The sequence below is a fragment of the Pelodiscus sinensis genome, chromosome 7, assembly GCF_049634645.1.
Source record: "Pelodiscus sinensis isolate JC-2024 chromosome 7, ASM4963464v1, whole genome shotgun sequence".
NCBI lineage: Eukaryota > Metazoa > Chordata > Testudines > Trionychidae > Pelodiscus > Pelodiscus sinensis.
Genome location: NC_134717.1, coordinates 54,983,243 through 55,007,903, shown reverse-complemented (window position 1 = coordinate 55,007,903; position 24,661 = coordinate 54,983,243). Strand labels below are relative to the sequence as shown.

At 45.6% G+C, this 24,661-nt stretch overlaps 1 long non-coding RNA gene across 1 annotated transcript in view; it reads left to right on the top strand.

Annotated features, from left to right (window-relative positions):
- Positions 1–4,720: 4,720 nt before the first annotated feature.
- Positions 4,721–24,661, top strand: part of LOC142830211 (uncharacterized) — a 30,504-nt gene continuing 10,563 nt past the window's right edge. Inside the window, exon 1 of the long non-coding RNA XR_012905255.1 lies at positions 4,721–4,873. This is a non-coding gene — a long non-coding RNA (uncharacterized LOC142830211). The remainder of the gene's footprint in view (positions 4,874–24,661) is intronic.

The following is a 24,661-nucleotide window of genomic DNA, read 5'->3' as shown; positions in this document are numbered from 1 at the left end:
TATAGGAATTTCTTCCTATGCCAGTCTATGGAAATTGCTGTATCATGCTGATGTTTCCAGGGTGGCTGCCAGGTGCTCATCAGTGATCTCATCGGGTGGACCTCCAGTTTCTCCACTTGACACCTTTTGGTTGCACTGGCACCTGACGCCTTCTTCAGCCCTTTGTTGCTGTATTCTCAGGCTGGCACCTCTCAGAACCATTCACTCATCATCCAAGCACTCTCTCTCTCTTACATACATTCCTTAATGTTTCCCATACAATGTTTTTGTATAATAATAACTTTACATATATCAGAGTTGTAGTTACAAAAAGTTTCTGGTAATAATAACTTTACATATATCAGAGTTGTAGTTACAGAAAGTTTCTGGGTGGTATTGCTTAAAACATTCTCTGAGTGCTGAATAAAGTTACAATGTTTTAAAGAGAACAGGCCTCAATTAAGTAACAATGGCCTTAGTCAATTACAGGGCTTGGCTCCCATAGCAGAGTTAGTGGCTTGACAATGCATTGTTACAATGTATCTCTGCAATGTCAATTTCAAGCAGCCCCTTGCACAAGCTTGAGTATGCCCTGGAGCGCAGGGGGGGGGGGGGGGTTGTTTCTGGCTACATAGGATTATATTCTTAACAGTTAGGATTATATTTTTAACAGTTCTAAGTTACATTACCTAATACATTATATTCTAAAGGGGCAATAATAATAATAAATCTAAACATTTAACAATCTTAACTAATAATAATAATAAGAATTAATAATAAATCTAAACACTAAGTTGTGGGGAACAAATTATGGGGAGTCACTTCCATTTGGGGGAATCATTTTCAATACATTAATATGTTATCCCCACAGTGGGAGCCTCCCTATACCCAGGGATTGTTGTACCCACTTTGATAAGGACATTTTATGTACCTGCGCATCTAACATCATGACGAATCTGCCTAGGTTTGATGTGGTTGTCACAGAAAAACAAATGAACATCGAGCTGGTCCAAATAAACGGTACCTACTGGTGTTTGACTACCCAGATAGACCGCTCCACTGAACTAAATGGAAGGTCCTGCTCCTCTACATATCCATCTGTATGCAAAACAGCCCCTCACCAGGCGATCCTGACCATTGATGGAATGTGGCTCTATCGCACTTCGGCAGTGATAAGTAACCTAACATGAGATCCTGAGTGGCACAGCAGAAGTAAGTACCTAGAGGAGGGTTTACTGGCCCTGGATTTGAATAGTGTTTGCCAAATTATGTGGGGAGTTTTGATTTTAACATTTATAATAATGCTGGTGCTGTACCGGCACTTCCAAGGTAAATTAAAAAAAAACCCTGAAACTATTGTATTTAACCTGGTGGGTTAAGGAGAACCCCAAAGTCAAGAGAAAGGAACTATAGGAGTAAACTGAGGCAGTCCATGGTATCTTGCTGAGAACTGACAACTCAAATCATTAGGCCAGCCCAGGGAAGCATATAGTACAGCAGTTACTGGGACCCTGGTTCCCCTGGCCACTACATTCCAAAAGGGCCTCACTTTGATAAGGCCAGTACCAAACAACCGTGCTGGATTGTTTTTATGGTTTGTTTTATTCCTAGGAAATAAGCTTGGTTCCAAAGGAGCCAGCTGGCTTTTAGCTCAAAGAATAGAGACTCTTATGTCCATCAGCGAAAGACGGCTCTAGAAAGACCTTTACCAAGTTTTGCTAACCACCAACACCTCTGGGAAGTGCCAAGGACTGAGTTAGCCAATGCTTCTCACTGCAAAAAGATCCCTCCATCTTGAAATGATCCCGACTGCTGATAAGCCTCTCTCTCCTTCTGGACCTGCTTTCCTACCTGCTGGTCACCAGAAGAACCAAAATATTACAGGGTGATGTGCTGGTAACCTCTCCCCTGCATGATGCTGAACCACAACTGTTTCAAGAAAAAAAAGAGGAAAAGTCCACTCCTCTGACACCGCCAAAGCCCAAAGATTTCTGACTACAAAAGGACATTAAGAACTGACCTTGGTGAAAGAAGTGAAGTATTGTATATTGCCAAGGAGAAACTTGTGGGAGTGGTTTGGGTTTCTCCCTCTGATCTGGACTCTGTACTTATGGATGGGTACCATCAGTATGTACTTGCCCTCCCTAATTGGTTTTTAGATGCAATTAATCCTTAAGTTTCAAATATCCTTTAATTGGATTACCTTAGTACCCGACCGATTCCAAAATCTGCTTTCACTCTTACCAGAGATTCAAAGAAATCTCTGAATATCCATTTAATCCATAGCACATTCTCTCTGGTGTACTAATTATGATATGTTGTGTTATGTTATTAAAATTATAGAACAGCCCCATCATAGAATTATATTGGGGATATTAATGATTATATTGCTTTTGCTTATTAAAGCTTCCATATTTGATTGTTGTTGTAAAAGATGTAGTAATAGAAATAGCTTTTATGTTTGTACTAATTATGTAATGTTTAACGAAAATAAAGGTTTAGAAAGGTAGTTGTGCTGTAAGCACAAAGGGGGGACTGTGGAGGCAGGAAAAGGGAATAAGGGAATTTGTGTGCAGCTATCTTGGTCTTGTTAGCAAGAGAGCAAGAGTCAGGCTAAGTCTGTGGCCTGACAACATGAGATCCGTAATTAGATGCTGCCTTTGCCTCTCACCTCCACATGGAGATAAGGATAGAATGCTGACTCTGGCAGGGACCTTGAGATAAGGAGCATCTGGGTGGAACTAAAATAACTGTTAGCCATTGGTGTTTGTAATGGGAAGGAGACTAATTGTTATTATTATATCTATTGGACAGTATATAAACTGCTTCATAATTGCTTGTATTCGAAGATATGCCTGGGGGGGAGGGACTCCTCCCCCCTCCCTGTCCAAAGCAATTTTTCCCTTGTTGCAGCTCATAATAAAACTGCCTCTGGCTACTTGTTGCTTACAAACCAGAGTGAGGACAATGTTTTCTTCCACAGGACCCATGATAAGACATGAGAATGTCATAAGAAGATATGAGAAGACATTAGGAGAGGGGTTGCTGAGTGGGAGAGCTTTCTCCGGTGAATTTTGTAGTGTTGCTGCTGGTTGTGAGAGAGCTGGGCATTGCTGGAAGAAGCATCCTGCAGCAGGTTGACAAGGGTGGATTTCTGAATAGATGAAAACCTGGGTGTATTTGGATTAGTTGGGGATCCTGTCCCATTTACACAGCCAAACACTGTCTCCATTCAGTTCAGCCTCCAACTTTGTCTCACTCTTCAGTCTTGACCACTTCTTTAGCACCTGACCCCATTCTATCCAACAACAATCCTCTTCCCCTTTAGCCTCTCTTCTCATTTACACCATTTCTCCTTGACCCTCTCTAGCTATCTTCCCCTGGCTAGCACAAGTCCAGCCAAAGGAGCAGAGAGCAAGAAAGGAGGTATGGAAGCACCTTGACTGCTTTTGTATCCAGCAGCACCTTGTACTGGACATGGGAGGACTTGCTCCCAGGAAAATCTGCATAGGCTCTGTTGGATGCATGGGGATCTAGTTGGACTGCAGGGATTGGGGGCAATCTTGGGAGATTTCAAGAATGATCTGGAGCTTGGTTTCCATGTTTCCAGTGTGGGCAGTGATTCAAGCCCGGAACAGACAACAAGTCAAACGGGGAAGAGCCAGAAATGAATCTGCCCTGGCAGAAATTACCATGCAGCTCTGTGCATCTCCGTTCTGTAACAAGGCCTGCTGATTGCTGGGATGGGTGCCCTATGGCCGAGTGTGGTAACAGTGATTGCTGCACAAAAGCAAAGTCAGAGCAGCTTTAGTTACCTGTTACTTGGTTGATGATTGTATATTTTAGGCCTAGATCAGGGGTGGGGAACCTCAAGCCCTTGAACACCTGACCAGGATAGTGACCTGACCTGACCAGGACAGCGATAGTGACTATGAAATGCTAAGGGAGATTAGAGAGGCTATCAAAATAAAAATATCAAAATAAAGAACTGTATAATAATGGGGAATTTCAATTATCCCCATACTCACTGGGTACATGTCACCTCAGGACGAAATGCAGAGATCAAATTTCTCTATATCGTAAACAACTGCTTCTTGGAGCAGCTGGTACAGGAACCCACAAGGGGAGAGGCAATTCTCAATTTAGTCCTGAGTGGAGTGCAGAATCTGGTCCAAGAGGTAAAATGTAATAACAGGACCACTTGGAAATAGTGACCATAATATAATAAAATGTAACATACCTGTGGTGAGAAGAACACCTCAGCAGCCCAACACTGAGGCATTTAATTTCAGAAAGGGGAACTATGCAAAAATGAGTAGGTTGGTTAAAAAGCTACAGTGACTAAAGTAAAATCCCTGCAAGCTGCATGGATACTTTTCAAAGACACCATAAAAGAGGCCCAACTTAAATGTATACCCCCCAAAAAAACACAGTAAAAGAACTAAAAAAGAGCCACCATGGCTTAACAACCACATAAAAGAAGCATTGAGAGATAAAAAGGCATCTTTTAAAAAGTGGAAGTCAAATTCTAGTGAGGAAAATAGAAAAGAGCATAAATACTACCTGTGACAGGGTGAGGCAGCCCCGCACTGAACCTGCAGGGCCCAGCCAGGGTTACCTGGCTGCAGAGGCCCCTCCCCCACAGCCCTACCGAGCATGCCCAGGCTGCAGCAGGGCTATAAAAGCCTGGGCCAGGACTCAGTCTGGGGAGACAGCTGAAGGAGAAGGACTGGAGAAGGGAGCTTGCCCTCAGCGGTTGCCAGGGACTCCAGGAGAGGCCGGAAGGAAGGTGGAGGCGAGTTGGTGCCACCCGGAAACTGCCGGCCGAAAGGACGCTGGCCTGGAGATTGCAGCTAGCTGGGCAAGTCCAGGGGAAGAAAGCCCGGGGGTCCAGGTAGGAAGTGGCCCAGAGCAGGAGCCAGAGCCGCCCCTCCTGGCCTGAGAACCTTGGCGTGTTTCAGCTGGATGGCCCTGCTGAGGGAGTGACCCGGTACCTGGTTGCTCACAGGGCCCTGGGCTGGGACCTGGTGGAGTAGGGTGGGCCTGGGTCCCCCTACCTGGGGTGCATCCCTGCTACAATGATAAACTGCTTTGTGGACTTGGCCTTGCTTAAAGGCCCAGTTATAAACTACTGTGTGGACTCAGGCCAGCGGGCCTTAGCCCTGCTTAAAGGGCTTAAAGGGCCAGTTGTAAACTGTCTTACAAGGGTGTTGGGGACCCAGGTGGGTGGGGCCTGCCACACTGCCAAATTAAGTGTAAAAATGTATTAAGAAAAGCCAAAAAGGAGTTTGAAGAATGGCTAGCCAAAAACTCAAAAGGTAGTAACAAAATGGTTTTTAAGTACATCAGAAGCAGGAAGCCTGCTAAACAACCAGTGGGTCCCCGGGATGATCGAGATACAAAAGGAGCACTTAAAGACGATAAAGTCATTGTGGAAAAACTAAATGAATTCTTTGCTTCAGTCTTCATGGCTGAGGATGTTAGGGAGATTCCCAGACCTGACCCATCGCCTTTGTAGGTGACAAATCTGAGGAACTATCACAGTTTGAAGTGTCATTAGAGGAGGTTTGGAATTAATTGATAAACTTAACAGTAACAAGTCACTGGGACCAGATGGCATTCGCTCAAGAGTTCTGAAAAGACAAATGTGAAATTGCGGAACCATTAACTATGGTTTGTAACCTTTCCTTTAAATCAGCTTCTGTACCCAAATGACTGGAAGATAGCTAATGTAACGCCAATATGTAAAAAGGGCTCTAGAGGCGATCCCGGCAATTACAGACCAGTAAGTCTAACGTCAGTACCAGGCAAATTAGTTGAAACAATAGTAAAGAATACAATTGTCAGACACATAGAAGAACATAATTTGTTAGGCAAAAGTCAACATGGTGACTAAAGGGAAATCATGTCTTACTAATCTATTAGAGTTCTTTGAAGAGGTCAACAAACATGTGGACAAGGGGATCCAGTAGATATACAGGCAGTCCCCGGGTTACATGGATCCGACTTACATCGGATCCCTACTTACAAACGGGGTGAGGCAACCCCGCACTAGCTGCTTTCCCCCAGCAGACCAGGGAGATGCAAAGCTAGCGCCCCCCCCCCCCCCCCCCCCCCAGCAGACCAGGCAGACGCGGAGCGGCTTTTCTCAGCAGACACCTCAGCTTGAGAATAAAGGACTGAGGGAAGTGAGGTGTGGGAGAATAAAACTGAGCTCTGGAGAAATGTTTGGCTAGAGTTTCCCCTACAATATGTACCAGTTCCGACTTACGTACAAATTCAACTTAAGAACAAACCTACAGTCCCTATCTTGTACGTAACCCGGGGACTGCCTGTAGTGTACTTTAGATTTCCAGAATGCCTTTGACAAGGTCCCTCACCAAAGGCTCTTACATAAATTAAGTTGCCATGGGATAAGAAGGAAGATCCTTTCATGGATTGAGAACTGGTTAAAAGACAGGAAGCAAAGGGTAGGAATAAATGGTAAATTCTCAGAATGGAGAGAGGTAACTAGAGGTGTTCCCCAAGGGTCAGTCCTAGGACCAATCCTATTCAACTTATTCATAAATGATCTGGAGAAAGGGGTAAACAGGGAGGTGCAAAGTTTGCAGATGATACTAAACTGCTCAAGATAGTTAAGACCAAAGCAGACTGTGAAGAACTTCAAAAAGATCTCACCAAACTAAGTGATTGGGCAACAAAATGGAAAATGAAATTTAATGTGGATAAATGTAAAGTAATGCACATTGGAAAAAATAACCTCAACTATACATACAATATGATATGGGATAATTTAGCTAGAACTAACCAGGAAAGATCTTGGAGTCATCGTGGATAGTTCTCTGAAGATGTCCACGCAGTGTGCAACAGCAATCAAAAAAGCAAACAGGATGTTAGGAATCATTAAAAAAGTGATAGAGAATAAGATGGAAAATACCTTATTGCTTTTATATAAATCCATGGTATGCCCACATCTTGAATACTGCACACAGATGTGGTCGTCTTATCTCAAAAAAGATATACTGGCATTAGAAAAGGTTCAGAGAAGGAATCAACTAAAATGATTAGGGGTTTGGAATGGGTCCCCTATAAGGAGAGATTAAAGAGACTGGGACTTTTCAGCTTGGAAAAGAGACAACTAAGAGGTGATATGATAGAGATCTATAAAATCATGAGTGGTGTGGAGAAAGTGAATAAGGAAAAGTTATTTACTTGTTCCCATAATATAAGACGTAGGGGTCACCAAATGAAATTAATGGGCAGCAGGTTTAAAACAAATAAAAGGAAGTTCTTCACACAGTCAGCCTGTGGAACTCCTTGCCTGAGGAGGTTGTGAAGGCCAGTACTACAACAGGGCTTAACCTCCATGAATTTATCTAGTTCTTTTTTAAGCCCATTAATGGCTATTAGCCAGGATGGGTAAGGAATGGTGTCCCTATCCTCTGTTTGTCAGAGGGGAGATGGGTGGCAGGAGAGAGATTGCTTGATCATTACCTGTTCGATTCACTCCCTCTGGGGCACCTGGCACTGGCCACTATCGGAAGACAGGATATTGGGCTGGATTGACCTTTGGTGTGACCCAGTATGGCCGCTCTTATGTTCTGAGGCTCAGGGCTCCCTCTGCCCTGGCATTGGTGCAGGGCTGGAGCATACAAAATTTACTAGGCTGGGCCCCTTCCAGGGGAGCATGTGAGCGGAATGTGGCCATGTCAGTGAGGGTTTTAGGCTTGGGGCGGGGGATTGGTTTTTTTCTTGTTTGTTTGGGGTTGTTTTTGCTTCTGACTTGTGTGGTCCCCCGCTGATTTTTCTGTGGGTCAGTGGCCCCCAACCCCCAAAAGTTCCTCACCCCTGGCCTAGATTCACCTAGACTGAAGGGCCTAAATCCTGTTTTTAGTCACCAATTTGATCCACAAAGCTTCTACTCAGCTGCTGCCTACATTTGTAGGCCTATAAATTCACATCACCCAAGTTTTTGCCATAAAAGCTCCATAGGTATCGGTTTCAGCCTCTGGGTATGTGTGCTTCTGCCTTACTCTAGGCATCTGGGTTCCCCTCTCAGCCCCATGTGATCTGCAAATTGGTGGAAGAGTAATTTCTAGACCAAGGATGAACTGTAGATCTAATCTGGACTTCAGTAAACCATTTGATACAGTTCCACATGGGAAATTATTAGTGAAATTGGAGAAGATGGGGATTAATACAAGAGCCATAGGTGGGAAAGAAACTGACTAAAGAGACTACCACAGGTCATGCTGAAAGGTGAATTGTCTTGTTGGAGGAAGCATAGTAGTAGTGGTATTCCTCTAGGATTGATCTTGGGATTAATCTTATTTAACATTTTCTTTCATGACCTTGGCACAAAAAAATGGGACTGTGCTAATAAAATTGGCAGCTGACACAAAGTGGGGAGATTCTCACATTAGTTTCTCCTTCGTATCAGGAGTGACACCACTTCAAGTCCCCTCTCTAAGAAGAAAAGAGATGAACAGGGATCTGTTCCCTCTGAACTAGCACTCTCCCCACAGCTATAGTGCATTCTTATGCGGGGCTCCCTTGTTCCACTTTATTCATTAGTACACAGGGGGTGACTAGCCCAGTGATTATAGCACACAGTTGAGAGGTGGCAAATCCCTATTCACCTCCCTTCTCTTCCTCAATCAGAAAGGGACTTCAACTGAGGGTTGTCTCTCATCCCAGGGCCCTAACTCCTAATCTAAAGGCTATCAGGGAGCTGCTGCTCCTTCCTCTGTTGGTTTGGTTTTTTTCAGAATTGGGTGGTTGCTGAACAGGTCTATTGGCTCAGGGCCCACACTTGACTTGGGCGGCTGAACACTTATGACTTCACCTCAGCTTGTGGCTCGCTGGTGGAGATGGACACCTGGGTGCCCAGCAGCAGCCTTGTGACAGTGACTTTCCAGGAGCTCTTGTGAATCCAGGCCTTCATTCCTGCAGAGATGAAGAGTGAGCATTTTAAGTTAGTGGCTCAGTATCCATTTGCTGAAGGCCCCAGTATTGGTTTGATGCCAGGACTGCAGTGCTCAAGGAATGCATGTCAGGCCACTGTCTCAGCTGCTGAGATAAAGCGATGGTGCAGTGGGCAGGAATGGGAACGAAGAAGATTGATGGCTGTGACCTGGGAAGGTGTAGGTGGAAAGGAACAGGCTCTAAAACATGTGGAAGACAATAGCAGGTTGTAGTGAGAGGGAAAAGGGGCACTGGGGGGGAGGAGGCACAGAGGCTTCAGGGGGATGTTTTCTGGGGTTTGGCTGGTGGTGGCTGCACTTTCATCAGACAAGCCAGCCTGCCATGCACCTCCTCATTGAATATAGGGGAAAGGCAGCAGCAGTGCAATCTTCCCTTGCCAGCTCTGCCAATGGGTCCCATCTCTAATTTTGGAGACAAGAGGTGTTACATTTCCATGTCTGTTTCTACTAGCAGCCCGCAAGCCATTGTTCTCAATCCCATCACCTTCTGGTTTGGCCTCATACATAATCACAGGGTGCATGACAAGCTGGACCCTTACGTTTGCCCCTTCATACCAAGTGTCTCATAGTCTTGTAGAAGTTTACCTTCAGAGGCGTCATTTGCCAATCAAGGTGAAATGTGCATGACACTGTTGAGATGTGTCCCAGGTTCAGAAAAGCAGAAACAAGACAGTTCCTGAGTGACAAAAGACGAATTGATTCCTCGGTGTCAACAAAATTGATTCCAGGTGTCAACAAAATCAAAGGAACTGCTGCTTGGTGAAGCATCCGTTCACTAGCAGGAGGAAAGGTGAGAGTGAGCAATTTGTATCTCTGCAAACGGTCATCTGAGGGTTCCTGTGCATACAGACAGTCTCCAGAACTGATGTTCAAAAAGGAAAAGAGCTGCAAAAGGTAAGAGGATGCAAAGTCTCTCTCTCTCTTTTCTTTCTGCACAAGACATCTATTACCCCTGGTAGATGAGGAAAGGAGCATTGGAATGGGGAGAGGTCCTGGAGGAAAGGCATCCAGCCAGTGAGACAGCTCCACCACACGGTGGACGAGACCCTTGCTTTGAACTCGTGAAGTTAGGTATTCGATGTTCTGTCTTTTTTTTATTTTCTTGTAACCAAATTGTGACTTCTAAGCCTCTTTACTGTGCATCATTTGAAATCTTTCTGGCATTAAAAAGCTTGGTTTAGCTAAACCAGTGTTTGGACTTAAGTGTTTGGGAACTTCCATGTGAGATAATAGGGTTTGTGCATGTCTTTTGCTATGCTGACCGTGCTGGGAGGCCAGGAGGGCACTGCCTTTGCAGGACAAGCCTGGGGTAGGGTTGCTATTGCCACAAATGGCATCTGGGCAGGACAGTTGGCAACTCTAGTCTGGGAGTAGGAATTTGCTGGTATAGCTCTGCCACAAAACTCATAGTGGCCAGCTAGAGCACTCCTAAAATACAGCTGGGTGAGACTTGTATGCTAGAGGCTGGAGGTGGGCAGACCAGGACTGGTTGCTGTTACAGTGAAATTGTGGAAAAGGAAGCCAGATTGGAGAATTGAGGGGACATAGCTGTTCAGCAGTCTAGATCATCCCCTGGGGAATAGCAGTTTGTAATGCCTCAAAAGTATGAATCATAGTCTTGTAGAAGTTTGCCTGGGAGGCGTCATTTGTGGATCAAGGTGAAATGTACATAGCAACACTGTACATAAAAGAAGATTCTGTGCATGACAGTGCCGAGACGTGTCTAGGAAGGTTTGAACCTATTTTTCATCTTTGAATCTTATTCAAATGTATCAAACATCTGCCCTGCAAATAAAACCTGGTTACTGGTCCTGTGCCATTGCATTCGCAGCAGTGACCTGTGGTTTCCTTGTCATCTTTCACAGTCAATTCGCAGGAAAAAGCACTAGTGCTTACCTTGTGCTGATCATCTTGATACCACATTTTCCTGTTTCACAAACATCGTTTCAGGGTGACTTGGTCTAAAAGTTTAAGCAGCTAAAAAGGAAACAATGTAAGTTGCAATTGTTTTAAGGAACCTAGCTCACCATGCGGACCATCCATTCTAATGGCTGGGCCCTGAATTCAGATGACAGCAGAAGGGCAGGGGAGATAAAGGTTTGGAGGCAGCAGATCCTCACATCTCCTCCCCAACCCTGAAATGAAACTGCTTTGTCCCCATACCCATTCTTATAGGATGCCTGTTTGCTTACTCGGTGAACAATGTGCACAACAATCTCAGGCTCTTAACTGTTCCCCTGTGCCCTCTTCTCAGTGTCTTCGTGAATTTATCTTCCCTTTCCCTGGGTCTCAGGTGGGGAGTTGATACACAGAGAATCTGGGTGACTTTTCCCAAGGTCACACAGGAAATTAGTTTGGCAGAGTGGTAGGTCTCTGTAGTGGGTGGGAATGGCCACCCACTGATCCTGAGGAGGAAGTGCCCCTCCCTGAGCCAGATTGGGCTCACCTGGAGAACTCATCCAGGAGGAAGTCAGGGGGTGGGTCTAGGGATATAAAAGGACTTCCTGCAGGGGGGGGGGGGAGAGGGACAGAGCCAGAGGCACTCTCTCCCCAGCTAGCAAGGGGGCTAGAGACCTCTCTCCCCCTGACTGCTGAGAAGCCAAAAGCCTCCCCGTCCTGGCTGACGGAGGAGACAGAGCCAGGGCCTATGCAGGTGAACAACTTGCCTGGGCCCCCTGGCCCTCTTTGGGAGGACTACCATGCAGGCCTGCTGTGGTGGCCAGAAGACCCTGCTCCTGGCTGCCCAGAAGACTTCCCAGGGAACCAGGTACCCGGGACGGAGGAGAGAATTGGAACAGGCCCAGGGGTAGCCGACCTTGGTCTGGCCAGGGCCCAGTGGGTTGCAGAGTGGATCCCCCACTGACACTGGTGAGACAGGTCAGTGAGTTTTGGCCTGGATTCCAACTGACCTGGCAGCTGATCCTCCCCCCGCCCCCCCAGCTGCTCTTAGGGCCCTGGTGTGGTGGTGAAGGGAGGGCCCATGCGTGCCCCCCCTTGATTGGGTGGCGGTCTCCCCTCTGGCAGCATGCAGCCACAGGTGAAGGACTGGAACCTTTCCTGAGTAAGGAGTCTGACCATTTACCTGGGTGTATTGACTGTGACCTGGTTGGTGTCCTGGGAGAAGCCCTTCCCCTGCCCTAGGGCTGGGATCCTGACTGCTAACTTTTGCAGCCCCTGCTTTGTGCTAAGGTTGGGCTACCCACTCTCTGTAAATAAACTATTTGCTTATTGCAGTCCCTGCCTGGTGTTAGGGCAGGGCTATGGACTGTTTGCTTGGATTACTTGACTGTTGCAGCCCCTATCTGGGAGCAGAGCCGGGCTACTGACTGCTCAGGTGCTTGCATTGGGTGTGAGTCTCCACCCTTTGACCCTGAGAGGAGCCCCTTCAGTCCTCAGAGGGCACCGCAACAGGCTACAGTCTCCTAGGCTCCAGACAAGTGCCCTGACTCCTGGACCATCCTTCCCATTGGTGAAGGCTGTCAGTTTGGCACTACTAGAAAGCCAAGTCCACAGTGCAGAAGTAGTGACAAGAGTAGCTCTTTTGTTGTGCCTGAGCTATAGGCTGGCTCAGTCTGCATATGCCCCGAGTCCATAGCCCCTCTTCTGAAGGGGCCAGTGGGAGTCCCAGGTAAAGCCAGTGTTAATTCTGGCTTTCTGCAACATGGCGGACTGCCTCCTTGAACTGCAGGGAAAGCATCATCTGATGAAAGTGAATGAGGCGCTACCTTAAGACAAGACAGAGGGGCTGTGTCTAGACTGAATCCCTTTTCCGTAAAAGGGATGCAAATTAGACACATCGCAATTGCAAATGAAGTGGGGATTTAAATTCCCCTGCTTCATTTGCATAAACATGGCTGCCGCTTTTTTCCAGCTCAGAGCTTTGCTGGGAAAAAAGCGCCAGTCTAGATGTGGATCTTTTGGAAAATAAAACCTTTTCCGAAAGATCCCTTATCCCTCATTTTAAGAGGGATAAGGGATCTTAAAATGAGAGAAGAGATCTTTTGGAAAAGGCTTTATTTTCCAAAAGATCTGTGTCTAGACTGGTGCTTTTTTCTGGCAAAGCTCTGAGCTGGAAAAAAGCGGCAGCCATTTTTATGCTAATGAAGCAGGGGGGATTTAAATCCCTGCTTCATTTGCAATTGCAATTTGTCTAATTTGCATCCCTTTTCCAGAAAAGGGATGCAATCTAGACACAGCCAGACTGTTACATCATGAATATGGGGTCCAGTATAGATTCACCTACTCACAGACTTTGTTCCTTCCCCTGCTTCACAGTCAAAAGTGATATACACAAAACTTATCAGGCACTGATGAGTATGTTTGGGGCAAAGCCAGGGCTCCTCCCAGTCTATACCCATTTGCAGAGACCAGTATCATCCCTGTCCACATGGAACGGCAATTGAATAATTTACAGGCTACGTCTATGCTACAGATTTCTTGCACAAGAAGCTTTTTGCGGAAGAGAACTTCCGCAAAATCGCCTTGCACGAGAGAGCATCCACACTGCAAAAGTGCATCAGAAAAGTGATGCGCTTTTGTGCAAGAGAGCATCCATACTGCATGGATGCTTTCTCGAAAGAAAGCACTGATTCACTGAATGGCCACCCGGGCACCTGTAATTTTTTCTATAGGGGTTTTTCATGCAAAAAGAGGCAGTTCTCTGTCCACACACACCTTTTTGCGCAAAAGCTCTTGTGTGAAAAGGAGTTATTCCTCATAGAAAGAGGAATAACTCTTGCGCAAAAAACCTCCATTCTCTTGATTTATTTGTGCAAAAACGTGTTTGAGGTGTGGATGCTCTGAGTTTTTGTGCAAAAATAGCCATTTTTGCCCAAAAACTCTTCAGTCTAGATGTAGCCACAGAAGGAGGATAATTTAATCTGGCACCCCTCCCCACTTTCTCAGTGCATGCATGAGACAAATCTAACAATTTGGGTAACTAGGGGGGATGCTGATTTATTTTAAATGATGGCGTTTGATCCTGGCTCTGACTACTGCTAATGACACCTGTTAGAAGAGTTGCAGAGTTGTCACTACCCTAAGAGGCTCCATCTAGAGTGGTGACTTGGGGGGCCTTGAAGATTCTTTCTTCTTCCAGCACCCAGCCTCATCCATGGACCTTGGATTCCATTTTTCAAACTGAGCCCAGAATATATGTATGTTCTTTTGGAAGGCGCTTAATGAATGTGAGACCCTGAAAGGAAAATGGAGAGGTAGCATGGCCAAATTTGCCTTGCTTTACTTCCCTCCCTCCTTTTCTATTCAGCTTTTTTTCATACGGGTCTTAAGACAGCAGAGATGTGTGTACGGGTTTTGAATGTGAGGAAGACACTGTGCTTATACATCTCATGGATTAGAAGTATATTCTGCATCTCAGCATGCTGGTATGATAACTGGTCTCATAACAGTGGCTAAGTCCCAAAGCACTCATTATGCCTTAACTATGGCTTCCCTGTCATCTTTCCCTCTTCCTCTCTGGGGGTCAAGGGAGTCACTGATCTGGGGGAGGATTTTATTCTTTCTATCACTGCTTCTAATCTAATAACACCTCAAAGCAGAAATCTGTGCTAGCCAGGGTACAAATATATATTAAAAGAGAGGGCCTGTGCGGAAGGGCTTACAGGCATAGTTGATGAATGATCAGGATAAGGGGAGGGCAAATGTTAGCTCCTTGTTGCAAAAAAGAATTTAAAATATCAAACCTCTCCTTTCTGAGAGACTGCAACCATACTGCAAGTCACCCTCCCAAAAAACCCTTCTGTATCTTAGATCAAACATTTCCCATGCTCATGTGAAATCTTTTTCAAGAGGTTTTTGTTTTTGCTTAAAATTAGCTGTATTGAAATGAATGATTAACCACACAGCTTCCAGGAACTGAAACAATAGAAATTAAGTTGCTTTTTATCTTGCTTATATTGAAATTAATGCCCTCGGTATACAGCCAACCCTTCGGTCTTGATTAAAAGATCCTGACCTAATTGTTTCTATGATGTCAAGACATGCTGATGATGCTAATTTTAATCCTAAGATGTCCAAAGAGCTGTCTGGATATAGAGAGAATGCTGGCAAAAATGGCCTGACTGCTTTGACTGTACATTGGATGCTGGCAGTTTCTCTCAACTGACCTGCTCTCGTGCTCAGAGTTATAGCTATGCAGGGTATGTCTGCACTGGAAAGAAGAATCAGCAGCATCCAGTCTCAAAGCCTGGCTCAGTTGCCTCAGGTGTGGGCAAAAGAGCTGAAATTAGCAGCATCGATATCCCTGCTTGGGATGTTTAATCTGGTGAGGGGGGAGGGGTCACTGTTGCTGACCTCCAGCTCTAAAAAATGTATATTGTGCTATTTTGAGCCCTGAGACTAGGTTTTTCTTTGCAGCATAAATATACCCTCACTCTACAGACAAATGTAGAATAATTTGACTCTCACCTGTGATATTGTGCACATGCAGAATTCATGTTCCCTGCAGAAAAATGACTTTCTGACTGAGAGGCCACAAGAGCAGTCATATACTCCACTTCAGCAACACCTACTGCCGAGAGAATTTATCATGGGTGATGGTAGGCCTGGGCACACCCTGGCCAGTGCTGGACTCGCTCCTCTTGTCCTACAAAGAGCAGCTGGGGCCGATCAGATGCACCCCTAGGAACCTCCCCCAGCTGCAGGCTGTTTTGTATCACCTTCCCCACACATTTACTGCCCCATTGCTCCTGCCATAGTGGGGATTCTACCAGCCTCCCTCAGGAAGCGTATTCCAGAGCTTTAACAATCACTAATGTTAACAAGTTTTTCTTCATATCTAACCTAAATCTCCCTTGCTCCAGAATGAGCCTATTACTCAATGCCCTGTCTTCACTGGACATGAAGAACAATGGATCACCATCTTTATAAGGGGCCTTTAGTGTATTTGAGGACCTGTTAGGTCTCTCCCCCGCCCCTCCCCACAAGACTAAACACGAGCAACTTTTAACCTTTCCTCCTGGGTCAGGTTTTCTAAACCTTTTAGTATTTTTGTTGCTCTCCTCTAGACTCTCTCCAATTTGTCCACATCTTTCCCAAAATGTGGCCCTCAGAACTGGAGACAATACTCCAACTGAGGCCTCACCAGGGCCAAGTGGAGCCAGACAATTCCCTCCCTGTCCTACATATAACACATATTCATACACACTGGCTGATGTTAGCTTTTTAACACTGCATAACAATTTTGACTCCTATTCAATCTGTGACCACTATAATCTTTAGAACCTTTGTGGCTGTACTACCACCCAGCCAGTTGTTCCTCATTTTGCATTTGTGCATTTAACTTTTTTTTGGTCTTTAATTCTTCTTGTTTACTCAGACCAAATCTCCAGGTTTTCAAGGTCAATTTTGAGTTCTGATTCTGACCTCCACATTGCTTGCAACTCCTCATCGTGTGGTGTCATCTGTGAATTTCTATAAGCACACTTTCCACTGCATTACCCAAGTCATTAATGGAAATATTGAGCATTATCAGATCCAGGACTGACCCTTGTGGGGACAAATCTTTCCAGTTTGAGAGGGAACCATTCATAACGACTCTTTTTGGATGGTTTTGCAACCACTAGTGCACCCACCTTATGGTAATTTCATTTAGACCACATTCCCACATGATACCCTCATAAGCAAAGTAGGGACTCCTGTGCTTACTTTGTGCTGGGGCTTGCCAGAGCTGAGCACTTCTAAGCTTGGCACTTCATAGCACTGCACCTCTGGGCTTGCCAGGTTCATTTATGAAAATTAAAAAATTGCTTGAGCTTATTGATAACTAAGCGGTGAGGGACTATTTCAAAAGCCTTTCTAAAAGCTAGATCAGGTCTCCTGCCTCTGCCTTATGCATTGTGCCAGGAGTGGTTTGGAATGATTGTTTTTCTTGGCAGATCCTTTCTGTCTTTTTTTTTTTTTTTTTTTTTTTTTTTTTTTTCCTTTGATAAGCCTATTGTCCTCCAAGGGCTTACATATCAATACTTTGTTCCAGTGTCTTTAGATGTACTGAAGTTAGGCTGGATGGTCTGTAATTCTCTAGGTCCCCTTAGTGCCCCTTCTTAAAGATAGGCAATGTGCTTGCTTTCTCTAGTCCTTTGGCTCTTCACCCAGTCTCCACAAGTTTTGAAGAGAATTGCTATTGATTATGAAATTCCTAAGCTAGTTCCGTAAGTACCTTAGGATGAACTCCATCAGGCCCTGCTGACTTGAATACATCTATTGTATCTACATCTCTATCCTTTTTTTTTCCTTTTTTTCTCTCTGTATTGTCTTGTGTTCCTTCTCCATTGTTATCAGGTCACCATTAACTTTTTAACAAAGACTGAAGAAAACTAAAGCTTCAGAAGGGTAGCCGAATTAGTCTGTACAGGATAAACTTAAAGAACAACAAATAGTCTGGTAACAAATGCCCGCAAAAGCTCATGATACCATCTATATATTTTAACATCTCAACAGTTATTAGTGCTCCTTCCACCCACAGTAGAGGATCTACTCTTTCCTTCATCTTTCTGTTGCTCCTAAAGTATTTGATGAACCTTTTGTAACGGCCTTTTATGTCCCTTGGTAGGTGAAACTCAGTTATGCCCCTATATGTTGTGTCCCTATGGCTACGTCTAGACTGGCATGATTTTCCGGAAATGCTTTTAATGGAAAAGTTTTCCGTTAAAAGCATTTTTGGAAAAGAGTGTCTAGATTGCTTTTGCGGAAAAACATCCATGCCACTTTTTTTGGGAAAAGTGTCCATGGCTAATCTAGACATGCTTTTGAGCAAAAAAAGCCCCGATTGCCATTTTCGCAATCGGGGCTTTTTTGCGCAAAACAAATCTCAGCTGTCTACACTGGCCCTCTTGCACAAACGGGAGCAGCATAGTATTTCCTCAAAAAGCACTGATTTCTTACAGTAGGAAGTCAGTGCTTTTGCGGAAATTCAAGCGGCCAGTATAGACAGCTGGCAAGTTTTTTCCGGAAAAGCGGCTGATTTTCTGGAAAAACTGGCCAGTCTAGACACAGCCTATATTTTTATTGCTGTTGGTTGTTCTGAACTCCTCCTTAGCAGTTCATCCATTTTTTTTTTTTTCCTACGTGGTGTAGGATTCTGTGATGGAGGTTGAGTCAGGAGCTGACTTGGTAATGTGTCACTCAAATTTGTGATGTGGCCCCCCCCTTCAAAAATTATTGCCCACCCCGGTGTAGACACTGCTGTAAGTCAACCTAAGTTATGTCCACTTCAGTTACGTAACCTTTTTTCATTTGAAAACAGATTATTTCCATTTTTTAAATGTTCTGTCTATAATTATATTTAAACAGAAAAGAAAAAAGGCTGAAATAAAACTTGATTTAAACATTTGGATTTTTATCAAACCAAACTATTTTGATATGAAAGTGAAATGCTTTCAAAATTTGTTTTGACAGGGAATTCCAAATGAAGTTTTTGTTCTGATTCATAATGAAAGCCAAATATAACTGTAGAATTTTCTGCAACAATGGAAATTCCAGTTCCTGCACAGCTCCAATGATCATTTTGTCACTTGCTTTGCAGTAGCGCCTAGTGACTTCAGCTACTGATCCACAAACTCAGCAGGAGGAGGTTTTACCCACAAACTCATTGTCATGAAAGCTCACGAGACTATCTACATGTTTTGTTAGTCTATAAAGTGCTACCAGACCCTTTTTTTTTCCTGTAACTAACTAACTTGGCTACCCTCTGAAGCTTATAATATACTTGTTACTCTAAGGTGCCACAGGACTGCTTGCTGTTCTCTGAGTGAAGTTACACATCTGTGTTGATATCAGCAAAATTGTGCCCTAAATTTCAATTGTCACAGCTATGCAAGCAGAATCAGAAATCATCTGTTTCTCAGGCACTTGGCAGCATTTCTTCTCCCACTGTGGACTTTGCAGAGGAATCTCTGGGTGCTCAGGTTTTGTGCTAGGGGAAGGGTGGACTGAGGCTACGAGGAGATGCATGTTTCCCATCTTCAGCTCCATGGCAAATCCCTAGAAAAGAGAACAGACAAAGCCTGCATCTTTCTGTTCCACTGAAACCTCCCATCCCCACATAGTCCTGGGAGCAGCTGCAGCCTGGATGGAATTGTAGAGCCAGAGAACTGGAGGGGGGGGGGGGGGGAGGAGAGAGAGTGATTCCACTCAGAACCTTTAGGTCAGTCATAGTGAGGGTGGGATCCTACTACCTTTTCCATGGAAGGGAACCCCCCCTCCACCTCCCCGAACCAGCTCCTAGCCCCAGTTGAGATTTCTGTGGGAGTTTTGCTGTAGGCAGGCTGGATTAAGGTGGGGGGAGAGGGGGCTAGCCAGGCAGCTGCCCAGGGCGCCTGATGGCAGCTGTAAGGGGTGCCATGTGCCTGACTGCAGCTGCAAAGTGCACAGTGTGCCAGGGGGCTGGGGCCGTGCATGTGCAGTGCACCCAGGGGCAGAGCCACACGTGTTACAGGCCTGCTGCCTGGGGTGCAGGAATGTCTCGAGCCGGCCCTGGCTGTAGGAGTGCACGATTCAGCCTACAAGTCTCTGCTGGTAATCATGCATGAACCAAAAAGAAACCACTTGAGCCTCTATTTTATTAGGGGTCATTCCAATGAGTTGCTTCAACTCCCCTGAGTTTCACTTGAGAGTTAGCCCAGTGGCCAGTGCCTGCAAAAGCAGCGAGCAGCCAGCCTGCAAAGCCCTACCTGAGTTAGTGTCCACAGAGGTGCTATACTCTTGTGTATGTCATTACATCTTTGGGGGCATATCCCCAGGCTCGCTGTGCTACAGTAAGCAGAGACCCTCATTCTGCCTCTGGGACTTGTGGAAGAATCATTTACTCTTTCTGTGCACTTATGGGAACAAGGAGCAATGGTCTTAAGTTGCAGTGGGGGAAGGTCTAGGTTGGATATTAGGAAAAACTGTTTCACTAGGAAGGTGGTGAATCACTGGAATGGGTTCCCTAGGAAGAGGGTGGAATCTTCATTCCTAGAGGTTTTTCAGTCCTGCTTTGACAAAGCCCTGGCTGGAATGATTGAGTTGGGGTTGGTCCTGCTTTAGATAGAGGGTTGGACTCGACAGCCTCCTGAGGTCTCTTCCAGCCCTTAGCATTCTATGAACACTAAGAACTATTCACATGGCTTAACCTATGTCCACACTGCAAAGTGGGCAGAGTACCAGCCCAAACGAAAGTGGAAGCTGGGTTCTAACCCATGAGTTGTACCCATCCAGCCTGGACTGAAAGCACCACTAAACTCCCATGAGATGTTTCTATATTGGTATGTGAAGGGGATAAGAGGCAGTGCCTGAGTAACAGCCTAGGCTAACTCTGCAGTGAAGACACTCCCTGTAAGATGGAGATTTGAACCACTTATGGCTCTCAAAGCCATCCGAGTAAAAACCACATACACTTCACCAGGTGTTGCTCCAAAGGAAACGAAAATGTGGGAACTGTGACATTTTACTGTAACATCATAACTTGGCTAGGCATGCTCAAAAGGTTCACAAATGTTAAGGATATCTTCAGTAACCACAGGCTGAGTCTCAGGTTTACACAAACCCCCTACATCCGTGGACTTACATATATGTGAGGGCTTGATTGAGATCATCTGCATGGTTTGTTTGGTAAAGGAGGCAAAAAAATCCTTTAAATCCTAGATGGTCTAGAAACTCGGAGTACATCTCCAGCCAGCAAGAGAACAGAGAACAGGAAGTAATTACTGAAAAAATTATTGAAAATGATCCCATGGCCATGGAACATGAGGTTCTGCCTAATGACTACATCAACATGAGTACATTTCTAAATTAAAAATCTGCTGCACATTTTTCTTAATATTCGCTCTTATCACCCCTTATTGGCTGTGAGGTAAGCTGGGAGGAAAAGAGAAATGGCCTATTTACTGGAACATAACTCAAGTCTGCAAATGGCTTCTTGGTTGGTCTTATTCGGACAAGAAGACGCACACGTGATCTGCTACGTTTATTTAAGCAGGCACTTTAGACATAATTGAGGTGCTCCTTTTTGGCTAAACAGAAGAGAATTGAATTCTGTGACAGATGCCCATTTAGAGAGGAGGGGAGGCCTCTGTTTCCAGACAAATCTAAGAACGTGACTTCATTACAACAGGCAGAGCGTAAATAGGCTGTTTCCTCCTATCATGATTCTTCAGTAGAAACTGTGACTCATAAGCTGCCACACAAAGTGGATTTTTCAGATATACCTCTTTTCCAGTAAAGAGCGTGTTTTTTCTTCTTAAACATGCCAGGGGGAAGGCTGTAGTTTGCTTCACTTGTGTCAGTCCTGGGGGGAGTATGGTTGGTAGGAGCTTCTTGAAGCTTGCAGTCGGAAGTACTCAATGCTACTCATGAAAGAGAGGAAAAAGCTTGCTGAGAAAAGCTGACTCTGGGAAAGGTGTGACGGGCAGCAATATGTTTAAGCAGCAGCTCAGATACTGTCACCCAGCTATGGCAAACTGGGTTTGGAAGAAAGGGGTGCCTGTTGGTAGGATGGCCCCTATGCAGGCCCAGGTTAGCCAGTATACATTTGCACAGGGTCCCCATATCAGGGGGCCCTGGACCACTGAGGGAAAACAAAACAAAACTGAGGATACATCTACACTGTGTGAAAATACACAGCAGAGTAATGTTTAGGTCAGCTCACTGGGCTCACACTACAGCATGTGCTTGCTGTCTGGTATGTATGCTGTCTGCAGAGCAACACTCTGTAAACTCGGTTATAGGTCTCTACCCCATTTTCAGGCCTCCTCTGCAGCTGTGGCTATCACCCAATTCACCTTTGAATCCATATCTGAGGCACTGTCCTACAAGGTATTCTGTGATTAGGATTTTTTCCCCCTCACATGTGCATCAAGTAGCTGTGTCTTCCATGGCTTGTTCAGAGTGATCCTTATTTTAAGAGGAATAAGGGATCTTTTGGAAAAGGCTTTATTTTCCAAAAGATCTGCGTCTAGACTGGCGTGCTTTTTGGCAAAGCTCCGAGCTGGAAAAAAGTGTCAGCCATGTTTATGCAAATGAAGTGGGGGGGGGGGATTTAAATCCCCACTTCATTTGCAATTGTGATGTGTCTAATTTGCATCCCTTTTACGGAAAAGGATGCAGTCTAGACACAGCCCTAGAGTGGTTACTGAGTACAGCAAGTGACACCTAGACCACTGCAACAGTTAAGCTCAAGATACCTCTACAGCATGGGCTGGGAGCCAGCTGACTTTTAGCTCAGAGGGTAGAGGCTCCCTATAGTCAGTCAGCTCCCAAGGTCCCAGCTTCAAATCCGCCTTGGTGGTGGTTACACTCACACATTGTAAGTACTAGTGTAACCCATGCACTTAATAGGGAGCTATCCCTTTAAGACCCCTGTGGGGGAGGTAGGAGTGAGTTAAGTGTTACTGTTGCTGGGCAGATTTAGCCTCCACCCAGAATCTTCTGCAGGTGAGTCCAATAGTTTGGGGTCAGACTTCATGAGCAGGCAAGGCCTGCCTAGCAGTGACCATAGCAGAGGAAGAGTCTGCCTGGACTCCAGCTGAGGATTCCCTACAAACAAGGGGGGGGGGGGAGAGAGAGACTTCAGGCTCCGCACATGGTGCAGAGTTGATATCAGAGACACAAACAGACTTTGGTGAACCAAATCTCAGCTCTTGGAACCTCTCAGTCTTTTCCTACTATGTTTGTGTGGACTGAACTGTTCACAGTTCACTTTTAGTTTTCTCTTTACTTATGTTTAGTGTCATTATAGACATTAGTTGTGGATTGTAAAGTAGTTCTGTTGTAAGAATTAGAATTTGTTTCTTCATAAAATTTTATAAAGCTATTTAGTTCATTATTTTAGTTTCTTTTGGAACTTGACTATAGGGAGGCTAACACTGGGCCATCATGGCTGAAATTCCTAACAGATAAACTCTGGGTCTCCAGTGCTGCAGTGGAAGTGCGGGTTTCTTTAGACACTGGAGAAGGGCAGTGAAGTCTGGCCCACTCAGTTACATGAGCACTGTCAGGAGGATTAGAGGGCTCGTGCCGAGGTCTGAGTGGTTTGGGAGGAGCATCCTGAGGTTTGAGTGTGGGGAGAGCTCCAAATTGGGCAGGGTGCTCTGTGAACTCCACTTCTCTCAATTTCCAGAGTGCGCTAGGTCCACAGTTCCAGGCAGGGGTTAAACCACCTCCCTAGGCATGCAGCTGGTGAGGGAAAAGGCCATGAGCCAGGTCACTGAAGGGCTACCTGGTGTCACAGAAATCCAGACTGAGGGTTGGAAGGAGAGAAACACTTTTAAGACACAGCTGTGGGAAGTTTCAAAAGGAAGACTTCAAAACTTAAATGTCTGCAGCAACCTTATATATCCATGATTGCACATCAAAAGGAATAGACATTACATAAGCTAGTAACAGCGTTATGATAGGGGGGCTGTGAGCAATAAGCCAATCTCAATATGCATAGATAAACTTAGTTACATGAGTGTTAGTCTCATCCTTGCAGCAGAAAAGCTAGATCAGGCTGGTTATCTCTCACACAATGCAAGGTCACATTTGGTTAGCTCTATACACACTTCCACATTGTTTGTTTCAACAACATACATTTTCCTTCTCACGGGGTCAGGGAATGGACCTGGAAGGAGGCTTGCTATCCTTGCTAGGTGAAACAACTGGCTGGGGACAAGAGTTGTGCAGGCAGCAATAGCACCTGCCTGAGACAGGTTTTAGGAGCGGTTGTTGGGCAGGGCCTGGTTTACCTGGTAGATGTCAAGTGAGTGTGTTGTTAATAACACCTCCCTGGGAATAGGGACGGGAATACTGACATGGGTGGACACAACACTGACACACTGGTGAGCTGGTTTACAACAGGCAAGCTCACGCTCGCCAGGCCCCTTGGCCAGGGATTAGGGCTCCAACTCTGTGCTCCTTGAAGGGCAGGGCCTGAGGTGGAAAGGGCAGGGCTGAAACACACACATACCATGGCTCTGCAGCACTGCCCTCCCACCACACACACAGGGCCTGAGGCTACAATTTTGGGCCCCTTTATATCACCAGGCCCAAGGGCAACTGCCCCCTCTGCCCCTCCCCCATTGGCAGGCCTGTCTGCCAGCTTCTGAGGAGGGAAACTGAGGCAGGGTGCTAGGAAGACCTTGTGACCCAGGGGCTGCCCTTCTGTCTCATGCTGTTCAATATCTCCTCCTCCTCCCATAAGGGCAGTAGCTGACTTTCCCCACTGAGATGGGTATTGCAGGGTCAGACCACTTAGCTCTGGATTCCATGTCTGTAAACTGCCGGTTCAGCGTGCTGTGTGGCCTTGTTCTCCATTGCATTCCAGCCCAAAGCAGTTCCACCCGCAGAAAGCAAACCCAAGTGCCTTACAAAAGGGAAAGGTTTGATTGGAATAAGCACATAAGGAGCATTGTAGTGTGGAATGTTGCGGAGTGGCAAAGTGGCTGAACATCCCAATACAAGTACCTACTGTTGCTCCAGGATTAGATCTAGTAGTAGACGGTGGCCTACTTTGGGGGCCATGCAAAGCCATAGCATTTCCCGGGGGAACATTTGCCACTTGGGAAGCTGATGCACACCACCCTCCATGGATGGTGAGCTCTTTCGGGGGGGGGGGGGGGTATCATAGCAGTATTTTATCTTCACCTCTCCTGCTTTGGAGATGTCGAGTACCTCACACAGCTGTGCTGCACTTAGGGGAGTACAAGGACAGCAATTGTGCCTAG